At 34.8% G+C, this 13278-nt stretch overlaps 1 long non-coding RNA gene across 1 annotated transcript; it reads left to right on the top strand.

Annotated features, from left to right (window-relative positions):
• Positions 1 to 2235: 2235 nt before the first annotated feature.
• LOC127958563 (uncharacterized) lies at positions 2236 to 3342 on the top strand. Its single transcript, XR_008154049.1, has 3 exons — positions 2236 to 2743; positions 3118 to 3164; positions 3248 to 3342. It is a non-coding gene; the product is annotated as an uncharacterized LOC127958563 (long non-coding RNA).
• Positions 3343 to 13278: the final 9936 nt, after the last annotated feature.

Genomic DNA, 13278 nt, shown 5'->3' with positions numbered 1-13278 from the left:
TTTATTTATTAATTATATATTTATTTATAAGGAATTTTATAATACATCGTTTCATATGGTAACCCATATATTAAGGCATTTGGCATATAGTTAAAAAAAGTTGAATGATTTATGTGGGTGTTTTTTAATTGCGTATCTTTATGGTTGCCAGATTTTGACACAAAACCCAACTAATCTCATAGGTTATAGCCAACAATTTTGTGGGTGGGAGGTAGTTGTAGAGATGTAGATGTTAAAAATATAGGCTAGGTAAATAGATAAAATCAATTCCCATGATATATTTTTAATATTATTATTTGGCTTTCTATAGAGCTCGGGCGTAGACGTCATGGAATGGTGCATTGTGGGTAACGGCGGCCATTTTAGAGGCATCGCAAAGCAGGTTTGTAATAAGATAATAGCCAGTCTCCAGAAAAAGTTATAGAACGTGACAAAAAAAGTTGCCTATACCTATACGGACAAACTTAATAATGAAGCCAAACAACGCTACTTAAAAAAAAAAAGAGGTTGTAGGCGGAATCGATCCCTATGAACACATGAAAGTTTACCAAGCCTCAGTTTCCCTGATAATTTATCCTACCGGGTCTGTGGAGTGAGCGCTTACACCTCCGATCAATTTAAAAATGTCACTTTCACTTTTTAAAAAGTCACTGGAGGCTCACCTGCAGATCATAAATGGATCTGCAAATTAAACGTGGAGAAAACAATCTTTTTCACTAAGGAAATGTTAACATTAACCAAGCATCAGTGGTGACACACACACACTTATCAGATTCTGCGAGCTATGAAGCTTGTCTATGCGGGTTTGTTACACTTCAGGAGTAATTACTCACCTATCATACTTGCAAAAATCCACTGTTTTCCTCCGGTAGTTCTGTAATCCGGTATAATATTGACGAACATTCACCTCAGACACAACCCACCATTCACCAAAACAAGACGCTTAACTTCCTATTTTGAAGTTCGTTCCAGTTTTTTTTTTTTTTAAACAAGTTGTTCAAATTTGTTAAATACAGTAAGCACAAAAATATCAAAAAGCAAATTAAGTTCAGGATTGGGTCAAAAGAAAATGTTTAAACAAAAAATACAGACACTAAACTGACTCCCTTACTGGCCAAAAACTAGAGAAAACTTAATGTGTTTGTGTCTGAGTTTGTGTGTGTGTATGTGAGAGAGAGAGAGAGACCATACACAACATGTCTCACCATAACTATGTATTATAATATTATCGAAGGTGATGGTTTCCCTCCGTACAGTGGCGACCCAAGCCATCTGACGCCTCTTGGTGATTTCAGACACCTTGTGTTTTTTTTCCAAGTAGGAAAATGTTGAAAACTAATATGATTCACGAGGCGTTTGCCCTGTCGATCATGAAACCGATTACAGCAGTTCACAATACAGCAATACTGAACCATTTTCCAAAAAATAATCAAAATTAATGACCAAATGACCAACGTTACCTAATGCCTACTATACAGTATATCTACTTCTGTACCGCGATTCCCACAATGCATTGCGACGTGACGCAACGATCCCGACCTCTATTAAACACACTAATTACATAAAGAGCGGAATCGTACGCGATATACCTGGCAACCAATCATCTAAACCGTCAGCCTGCACTCATTTTCCAATTCATTTTCTGATCCTTTGAGGATGAACAACACCAACGAGAACAAGTCAGGTGAGATATACAATTTTATTCAATATCTTAAAGATGTGTATTTCACCCCAAAGGGAAGATATTCGTTTTAACGTTACCACTAAATAATCGGTGGTGAGTTTGATAGTAGTCTGTAACACAAACATTCTAACGTTAACCAAATATTAATTATCACAAGGTTTTCTGTTAATGTTAGTTAATAATTTCAAGTTTAGAACAAAGTAATCGAAATGTTCTTCTTTCTGAACATTTGTGTGTAACTTACACCGTGTGCGTGTGTCCTGTCGCGATCGAGGCCTTACGCGCCTAAACCTAAAGCTATGTTCGAAATCGACCTATTACACTAATGTTATGCACGACTTGAAGGGATAATCACAGTGTTTTCAGTCATATTATACATTTATTGCGTGAGTACAACCGATGTATACATTTAAAGTGAATACACAGGCAGTGAAAGTCGGACCGGATTAATTCCCTCGGTATAGTCCTTCTTCAGACCAGACGTTCCCATGATTTTGCTCACTCGTTTTCATTAACTTCTTCAAGTGCATTAATATCTGAATACAGCCACTGCCAACGCACTGCGGATAATTTCGTTGTATATTTGATATTGTGTGATATTCACGATAATGGCTATTATAATCCCCGTATTCTTGTCACTTTGGGTGCTTCTCATTTCTTATTTGTGACAAATCAGGTTCTCCCTCGAAATCGGGTCTCTGTTAGGACACCAAGAGATCTCAAATTAATTGTAATAGGTACATAAATAAATAATAATAATTTAATAGATTAGCCATTTTTTACAAGTAATAAATGAAATGCACAGGTTGAATAATTAATACTATCATTCAATTATTTGATTTACTTAAATTATATGTTAAGTTTTTTTGTGCTATTTTTAAGTTGCATTTAAGTTGATAGCTTGTCATTTCTGGTCTTTGAAATTTGTTTTCTTTTCAAATTATTTAATTTGATTCTATATATTGGAATTGTTTTGTAACCTTTTTATGTTTTAACTGATCCATGTTTCTCTTTGTATTACAGGTAAAAATCATTGGTGAAGTCACCAGATGTGGATGGGTAAGTACTGCATCTAAAGTTAAAATAGAAATAAGATTAGAAATGCCTTTATCTTGCAAAGTGTGTCAGTACTCTGTAAAGTCTATTCCAGAATTTGTCAGACTTGCTAAGGAACACAGGAATCTTGCAAACTATAGATTATCTTGTGGATTTTTCAGTGTCCATGTAACTTCAAAACTGCCGTTGGCCTTCGTACACATATGTATCGTAACCATGCAGTGATTACACCAAGTGCTGACAAATCACACAGTGGTGTTAATATGACATGCCAGGTTATGGAATGTTCTTTCACTTCCACATCTGGGGATGCATGGTGAAACGAATATCTCTGTTTAGGTCTATGCAGTGTTGAATATGTTTTTCATTTCTTTCAGCGTGTATGTTGTTCGACATTGCAGCGTGCTGATGAGTTAATAAAGAGGTAAGTCATTTTCAAGTCTGTTTATCACATTGATGTCGGTCAAGCTGTAGTGCAACTTAATTTTTGTGTTTTGTTCTCTATAGGCAGCAAAAACCTGGGATCTGCATTGGCCCTGTCAAGTCTGGAGAGTGTTTTTACCATTTAATGAATTAAATTGTAATAAAAGTTTTTAAATGGACTTCTGAGTGTTGTCATAATTTACGTGACATTTAATAATCATTAATATAACTGTGTGAATTTTATTTGCATACAGGCCTTTATATTTCATTCTTTTTTAAGCATGTAACAGGTTGTAGTTAGTTATATGTTGTGTATAGATGAGTATATGTGAATATAAAAACTACCGTAATCAATTATACTGCATAGTAACTTTACAGTATTTTAAAATACAGTGCAAAGTAGTGTTGATTTTACGTGAAATTTTTTACAGTGTATGAACTAATAACTAGATGTTTTGGTGGGTAAGACTATTGTACAGAGAACTACATAATACATTTTAAGCAACATGACATTAGCAACTGATAATGTAGGAAACTGCAGATAAATATACATAATTGCATGAATGTATCAAAGCAATCTCAACTTGTTCAAAAAAAAATGAGAAACTGCTTTTATAATGTGCAAAGTGACTAGATGATGTGAACAAGCAGTTTTGAGAATTTCATTTCTGATCTGAGAAATGCACCAAAGTGACTGAGAAAAAAACTGTAATATATTTATTTTTATTTTATTACTATTAATCATACATTATATTTATCTATTTATTTATTGCATTTTTTTTTTTTTAATCTTCAGTGACAGTTTAGAAGCCTTTGGAAAACAAAACACAGTGTTAGATTCTAATCTACGAGCAGTGCTGTTTAGTTTAGAATAATTATTATTAATGTCTCAGGGTAAACAAAAGATTATTGCAGCTTTTAATCTGCTGTAATGACGTTTCTTGCTACAATGCCGGTTTAGGTATTCGTTCAGCTGCACGGGAATTCAAAAAATAATTCAGCATCACATCATGTAGCCAGAGCAGTATATTTTGGGATATTATGCAAATTGTCTGGCAAGCCAAACATTGCTGATAGCATGCAAATAAAAACAGCATTTGGAAAACAGTATAAGGTAAATAATTTGATATGTGGAAGAAAAAAAAAAAGCATGCATAGTATCCCTCTTTGCGCAGAGAGAATGTGTTGTGGATGTTCTGACAGATTGGGCTTTAATCAAGATTCCGAGAGGGAATGTTTTTAGTTTGACTTTTTTCATCTTTCCAAACAAATATCACTGATTGCATTATTTTAGTGTATTATCACAAGTGAAAAACATAAATCAGATTCAGAGGAAGACAAAGCTTTCAAGTTCCATGCTCCAATTTTAAATCTATCATTGCCGCAAGACCGTGAGAGGTGTTTATGAGGTGTGACAAGCGTTTGGGGTAAAACAATGAAATGTGAGAGATCATTTAAAAACCATGCAGGCTATGTAATCTCTTTTACTGCTATCACTGAAAGCAGTCTCCGATAAGTGATGTTCACAGGGTAACTTCGTCATTTTTAGGATCAAAACACTGGAGAGGATGTTACTAATCCTTTGTGCCAATAGACAGTGAGCACTTTTCTGAAATTGCCTTGAGGTTAGGGGTGACACTACGCTGACATGTGGAGCTTTTTCAAGTGGTCACCCTTCTTTTCTTGACGTTTCATCGACTAGCCTTCGCGAGGCTTGAAGATGAATTCTGATGGCCCAGAGTGATCTGTCTCTCACCATTTCTTGAAGCTATCTTGGGGCCCAGAAGAGATATTTCTGATTGATCTTTAGCCACCGACTACATCTTTCTGCTGTGTCTGATGCTTATTTGAGGTAGAATTTTTTTTTTTTTTTTTTTTTTTGTAGAGACCATCTAAATCCATTTCTCGAGTTTTCTGGTGGATGTGGCTGTAAAAAAAAAAAAAATCTGCACCACACTTTTCTGTGGTTTTCCAGTCCTGTTGTTTTGCATATGCCAGTTGTGTGCAACAGACTCTTTTGTGTGCTTCATCTACTGAATTCTCCAGTGGGATGTTAGGTTGATATTTATAATGTTACAAAATATTGTTATTTGAAATAAAATCTCTTTTGAACTTTCTGTTCATTAAAGAATCATAAAACAATGTGACTGTTAACGTTAGTTTTAGCATCTCCACCTTACAAGGGATAATTTAATTTAATTATTTTTATTATATTATATTATATTATATTATATTATATTATATTATATTATATTATATTATATTATATTATATTATATTATATTATATTATATTCTTCTTTTTCTTCTTATCTCAGTTGAAAACGGTTACATTTGCGCTGCTTTATATATATATATATATATATATATATATATATATATATATATATATATATATATATATATATATATATATATATGTGTGTGTGTGTGTGTGTGTGTGTGTGTGTGTGTGTGTGTGTGTGTGTGTGTTAAAGAACAGAATTTAACATAAGTAATTCCTGTCACTTTTGATCAATTTAATGTGTCCGTGCTGAATAAAAGTATTAATTACTTTCATAAAAATATTTAGGATCCCAAAATATTTGGACAATAGTATTTAATAGTATTTTTTATTGTATTGTTAAAATTGATGATCATCGTCATCATCATCATCATCATCAAATTGCACATTTTAAGTAGCCAACATTTCAAATGAAAAAAAAAAAAAAAAAAACTAAAACAAACACCTACATGTATCCTTAGGCATCTACCAGCAGGGGCTAATGGGGTCCCGCTAACCAGCCAAACCTTGACCCCATGGTTGTTACTTTGTGCCATGTGGATCCAATTTAAGCAGTTTAATTCAATACAACACTAGGAAACGGTCAGAAAATAATTAACATGGTGTCTTCCATAAGCATGTGTTGATGTCAAATTTACATTTTCAAAATTGCAGTTTCTGTCCAAATGTATGTTTTAATGGAGGCAGATAGGGCCTCTAATGAGATTTATTAGTGGGTCTGTCCACTTATGTCTATTCATTGGCGCAGAATATCCATTCCATTTTTTATTTTATTTTTTTTACTGTTGCTATTTACTTAGGTGTAGGTACCACTCACTGCATATGTGAAAGCCCAATTAGGGCAACAAATCGGGTTTGATTTAGATACCGAAGAAAAATATAGTCAAATTTAACAAACAGTACTAATGAATGAATCAGAGGTGTTGCTGTAAATGACAGCCAATGGAAAGCGCTGTGTAGGCACCGACGGCCTTTCTGCACCTGTTTTTCTCATCTGTTAGCATTCAAACAAGTGAGTAAATGAGGGCAAAGAGAAATTCTTGATTTAGTGCATCCTGTGGGATGAGATGAACCTGACGGGAAGAAGACATGTGTGGTAGTACACAATAAATCATTCCGACACCAATTATTTATTTTTCCCTTAAGGCGCCAAAAGCATAACAGAGCCTCTCAAGTCCATAGGCTACAGTGATTGTCATCTGTTCCTATAGCAAACCCTTTCAATTGGTTTTAAAAAATCAATAGGTACAAAGCTGCATGTAATAGCTTTGTGTGTAACTGTAACAAGTAACATTAATTCAGTGGCCACAAACACAGTATCGCAGACCATGTTGTTTGGGATTAAATTAGAGCTAGTAAGGCTATAGGTTGTATTTTAGCACGAAATGCACGTTGGGACAGGAAACTAGGAGGCGATAAAAACAAAAGTGCGTGCAATTTAAACAAATGGCTGTTTTACAAACAATCAATAGCAGCTTGGCTTTACAAGTGTAGTAAATAGAATGAGCCATTTTTTTTCCAGTGAGGCACAGTTGGGTCCTTTTCAATTAATGATTTGTGCAGGTAACAATGCAAATCATGACTTGAGGCATTATTATGCTGCCTTCTGAATTTTATTTTTATTTTTATTTATTTTTTTGTAAACAGGTTTAATTGGGATTTTGGAGCTGGGAGAACCAAAAATGTTATTTCCCTTCTCCTCCTTCTTCCTTTATATTTTGTGGACACTGTGCTACATTTTTTCATATGTAGTATATAATTTGAATGTAAAAAATTAAGTAAAAAAAAATTAAAAAAGTAAATTAAATCTTGTTAAAAATAGAAATTTATAATAGAAATCTTTTGAAACATTGTAAATGTCTTTACTTTCTCTTTTGATCAACGTATCATTGCTGGGTAAATACATTTATATATATATATATATATATATATATATATATATATATATATATATATATATATATATATATATATATATATATATATATTTAAATTTTTAATACTAATATATTTTTTAAGTATATAAAAAAAGTCTTACTAACCCCAGAATATTTGAACGTTGTTATTAGTGTATCATATTAACATTAACATATTATTTAACATATAGTTATTAACATATTGACACGCATTCTATATATAGTATAAACAACAGATACGGAGCATACAGTAAATAAAACAAAAATATTGGTTGATTATTGAATTTAATAATTACAATTATGCTTTTATGTTTTAGAAGGTGTCAGTTATATCCACGCTGTACATTTCAGAATCACAATACATTTACTCCATAAAAATAGATGATCTGAAAGTTTCAAAGTGTTCCTGTCTCACTGTACCATTTTTTTGGCTTTAAAAGTTTTATGTTGTGCTTTCTGCTATAAATTGCAGATTTCTCTCCCTTTTCCCCATCCTTGGTTTCTCTAGTCCCAACAGTATTTTGTTTTCCATCTCTTCTTGCTGAAATCTATTAACCCAGTCATTTGATCCAGGCTCTCGGGCGCTGACCTGATGGACGGGTCGTTTTCGCGGTTGAGAGGTGAGAGTTCCCATAGGGCCGCGGTTTCTCTGAACCTGACTTTAACCTTCACGGACACAACCCTCCTACAACAATGGAGCGTCTTTTTATAAATGAGTATTCAACACAGTAAAATGTTTTAGAGTGGAGATTGCAGATTAAATGTCTGATGTAAAATGATTTATCTCACACAGTCGATTGACATTTTAAAATAAAACACGCAGTATGTAAAAGCGCACAATAACAAAGACTGAAGTGTGGTAATTACCTTTAAATACGAGGGGGTCGTCGAGCTCTGACTGTTAATATGTGTTTGACAGCCTTTATGATGTCACTGGAGAACAGCTTGAGCTGTCGCACAATTAAATAACGGCAATTCAGAGTGAGAAATATGGAAGGAAAAGAGAGCTGCAAACACAGTGAAAGGTTATATGAAGTTAAGATGCTCCAGGACACCAACTATTTTTTTCTTTTTTCTTTATTTATATGGGCTAAAGGTTCACAAACTTTCACAAAACTTCAGCAACAACAAATCCGACTTAATCTACTGAGTCTATTTATACTAAGTGTATTTACGAATCAAAAGTCAGCGTGAATAAGACCCATCCAACATTGGGATCACGAAAACTGAAAACATCTTGGAATGTTATTTCATGTCAGCGCTGAAGGGAAAAGACACTGGAATTCTATCATGCTAAATCATTTTCAATATTTAATTTCTCTGACTCGCATTCTAAGGTTTAACAGTGAAGAAATTAAACCATGATGTTCCGGTAATGAAAGAATATGAGGTAAATCAATTCAAGCTGTGTGGAAAGAGATGGTCAATTTATTCTAAATGCGAAAGATTGAGAAAAAAAAAATTAAACACCAGTGATAAAACAGTTTACAGTAATCATTCAAGAAATTGCCAAGTGTATTGTTAATAGAAAACACATGTTTCCATGGTTCCCCTGCATTCCCCATGGATTTCTTGGGACACACTTTGGTAATATTTACTGAAGATAATGAATAATATTGCTACCTGAATGTGTGTAAAAGTTAATTGTCCTTCTGCCAGTTGTCTATTTAGTTTTGCATATTTTTCCAACATGGTTTTGTTCGTCTGTATCTGCAAGCATTCTAGTTTTGACAGTCGTGATTTAAACCTTTGCCGAGCACTCGAACTGAGCTGTTTTCAAAAGCAACCAAATATGAAAGGAACAAAGAAACAAAAGTGCTAGTCCAACCATTCAGTCCAAAACTAATCAGTTTTGTTTTTAAAAGCACCAAACTCTTTATATAATGCATACAATTAGTTGCATCTTTACAGCTGCACGACTGTGATAATGTTTTTGCTTATCTGTTCATTAAAAAAAAAAATTATATATATCAAAGACAAGGCCAATCATGGGTTATTCAGTGTAACCGGTTGTACAAAAGGAAGGAAGAAACTGCTGGTGTTTATCTCTTAGATAAACTGTCTGTACTGTGTGAACATTAGAATGGGCAGAACCAGAAAAAAGATAGTATTATTATCAGACTAAATGGAGCCAACTCTGTTAAAAAAGAAGATTTAAGAGAAATTTCAGTTTCCTGAAATCAAATTAAGTGTTTCACAGCTTTTTTTTTTTTTCAGGATACTTTGAAAATACAAGAGAACAATATATTTCTTAATGCAATGCTTAAGTCATATATGTGTATATTATTTACAGTATTTAAAAAAAAAAAAAAATCTTGTGTGTGTTTGTGGGGTGGGGGGGTGGGTTTCACATTTAAAGAGCAATCTGAAAGCTAATACATCTACCTCTTAGTGTTGGCTGTAAAATCCCAGCCATAAATTCAGAGAGCCTGGTTGCTTACAAAACATTTGGAACAATTACACTTGGAAGTAAAAGCAATATCCTGATAGCACTGCACAGAATGGATTGGAAATCCACACAAACGTGGCTTAAGGCTGCCAGCTTCTCTCAATATACCTTCCCGGAGGTTTAGCTGTGCTTGTGTCTAATCGATAAGGTTCATTGAATATCTACATGCTCAGATATGTGTTTCATCTGACAGTTTCATTCTCTGATACTCTATTCCTATTTATGCTGCTGTAGCTGCACTTTTTTTAATCATTCTTAAATGTCTTATTCTTTTTATGTCTTATACGCAATCAAATAACGCAGTGCATGCATGTGCGCTCAAATGAAATCTCTTGAATGGTTGACATTTCATAAATACTGTGCTATTCAATGCTCTCACTTACTGTAGCATGGGACATTGATTTAGTTAAAATAATGAGAAATAGTTTCTTACTGATATCCATTAGATGGCCATAGAAAGAGCTCTTTAGAGTGCTTTCTTTATGGTTCAACATGAATGTATAAAGAGCATTTTAAGTCTCAGCCTTGGCTTTGACTAGCTCATCTATCCTCCTCCGGCGAACACAGATGCACACAAACAAATGCCTACTCTCAAAACAACATTTGTTATCTTCAGACAAAGTAAGTTCACTGAATAAACAGCACCCTATACAGGCCATCCCATTCCCACTCCCCCTTCAAAAACACACACAAACTAACTTTTTTTCCCAGTGCTTTCTGCTACAATAAATCACTGGAAATCGCCTTTTCTAATACCACAAACTAAAACTCATCCATTTAAATAAAGTGAGTAGACTGTACAGATTACGACTTTATGTCCCCAGTATGGCCACAGTCCAAAGGTCAGGCCAAAACAGATGATCAGTCGCCTCCTCATTGGAGAGTAATTCAGAGTCAGTTAGAATAATTCATTTGGTGAGGGGGGTGAATCAATGCTGGTCTTAATGAGATTCTCCCAAACGCTTCTTATCTGTAGCCAACACTGACACCCCAGAAACATTCATCCTCAGGTAGGACCAGTGCAGCCTGAGGCGGGAAGCTTGGCTCATTATGTATTTCCCTCCTTCTTCAACCAAGTTGGTCTTTTTTTCTGAATACTTAATGCTGAGAGTCATACCTCTAAGCACTCTGAAGGTTTAACAGGCTTGCAGTGCTCAGTTTGTCTTGATTTCGTCCGATTTGACTTGCTCTTGGACATCCGGTTATGTTTTTTAAACACAATTGAACTTGTAGTGTAATGGAAGCTGATGAAAAATACAGTAAAAACAAAAAAAGATAACTGTTTTCTAGTTTATATTTTAAAACATAATTAATTCCTGTAATGGCAAAGCTGAATATTATTGCGATGTATGCTGAATTATAACATGACCAGTGTAGCTAGATTGCTGGTATGAATTACTCTTATGAGCCAATTCTGTATAATTTTTTTTTTTTTTTTTTTTATTAAAAACATAGCATAACCAGTGTACCTCAATTCCTGAAACAAATTACTCTTATGAGATGATTCTTGTTAGTGAATCAAAAACATGCAACGTGACCAGTGTAGCTTGATTCCTGATGCAAATGACTCTCAGTCGCCCTTATACTCATTCTTTTAATGAATGTTTCAAAAAAGATGAGTTTGAATTACTCTGGAACAGTGCCTTGCATAATTTATAGTATTAGCAAAGAGGGAATTGCTTTTACGTATATACATAATGAACGTGCCTATGTCCATTAACTAAAATACTAAAATATGTGAATGAATTGGAACAGAATCAAATGAAGCGCTCATGATTTTGAATTAAGAAATCCACATTAAGCCCTACTGTTGACCACATTGATATTTATTTCTGTGATTTCAGGTGAATAACGCGCTGAAAAGAAAAACAAAAGGAGGGAAGGAGGAAGAGAGAGGTATAGAGGGACTGTGCCAAGAAGCATTAGTTACACTCATTACACTGCGACTCACTAGCTGGCACGAAGGCCATAGCAGCAGACGACTTCATACCGGGGTGGCTCATTAACATCATTGGGAAGGAGCTGTGATGGTGAAAGAAAGAACAGGAGAGTGCGAGAGAGGGAAGAATTATTGCTTTGTTGGGTTACATTTCCCACCTCAAACGCAGTCAAAGGTACTGTATATGAGCTTTGGAAGATCGCCTTTGGTCTTCCAGGAACACTGGAAAACAGGAAAAAGGGGGACTGCTGCTGTGCTGTTCAGATAAAATCCCACATACTGTAGCACTCTTCACCAAAAACAATATGATTAAAGGAGGAAGCAAAAAAGCAGAGAATCTCTTGTGTCAGGGCTTTCTCGACATAAAAAGGTCTATCAGTTTCCCATAATCCCCCATTAATCTGTGGACAGCCACTTTGAGAAGATCCTATCTCTTCACACAAGCACTACTTTTAATTTCCCCTTGAAGAGGCTGGCTAATGAAATCACAAACAGCCTGGCGCGGAGGGACGGGTGGAATGAGTTTGGGAGATGGAGAAAAACTTGAAGCCTAATTGGCAGCGCCCGTGTTTCCAGTGTAATTGCGCTTTATCTCCAGAGTCACCTTCCAGGGTCATTAAGACCAGAGTAGATTAATTGAGCATAGCTCACAAGTTCTGGAGGAAAAGCTCCTGAGAGCACAGAGTTCCTCCATTACTCAAGTGACAAAGCTTCCCTCACATAAACACACACACATACGCTCACAATCTATTCTGGGAAGAGTTTTAGAGAACATGTGTGAGTCCTTGAGCTCTGACAGGTGTTGAAATTCAAATTCAAGTGTTTGACATATTTCTAGATTGCCCCCCCCCCCCTGTAATTGCAGAGTTATGCCATCATTAAAATGCTCATGGCTCAATTTGTCTGTTGCCGGGTTCGTTTGAGGCTACAGCAAGGCATAGCGATCGCAAATTCAAAGCAATTAGAAATATAAAAGACCCCACTGCATCCAGTTGAAAGTGATATTATATTTATATTCATGATCATATTCATCACGGTTTGACATATTGTTTGGTTAATTCGTCGGGTTTATCTCATGCTCACGAGTACCTGGCAATGTACTGGTTTCAAGGACCTTGTGAAGCCCACTCTTTGTCTTCAGTCCTAGTGCTATCTTGCGCCATTTTCAAGAACAAAGGCTTTTGGTTCTTTGAGGGAGGAAATACTGTAGGTGGAAAAGATTTTCTGCATTCTTCTTCATTACGTCTGGAAAAAATGGTTTGTTGCTGTGTAGATTTGGTGACTAAGGTGGAGTATGATGCTACTCTTATATAATTTTTATTGTTTGGACTGAAAGTCATATATGTTTTATAGGACAAAGGGGTGATTCAATTGTAATTTTGGGGTAACTAACCTTTTAACATAATTTTCCTAAATTAGTTGGATGTGGAAAAGTGAGATTTACTTATTAAAGTGTGTTGCCTTAAACCAACAAAAGATTTAGCTTTGTATATAAGGATAATGTTATGTGGGGTACTGTAACATATTG

Source organism: Carassius gibelio, chromosome B5 (assembly GCF_023724105.1).
Source record: "Carassius gibelio isolate Cgi1373 ecotype wild population from Czech Republic chromosome B5, carGib1.2-hapl.c, whole genome shotgun sequence".
NCBI classification, from domain to species: Eukaryota; Metazoa; Chordata; class Actinopteri; order Cypriniformes; family Cyprinidae; genus Carassius; species Carassius gibelio.
The sequence above is the reverse complement of the archived record's forward strand: the minus strand, read 5'-3'. Positions and strand labels throughout refer to the sequence as shown.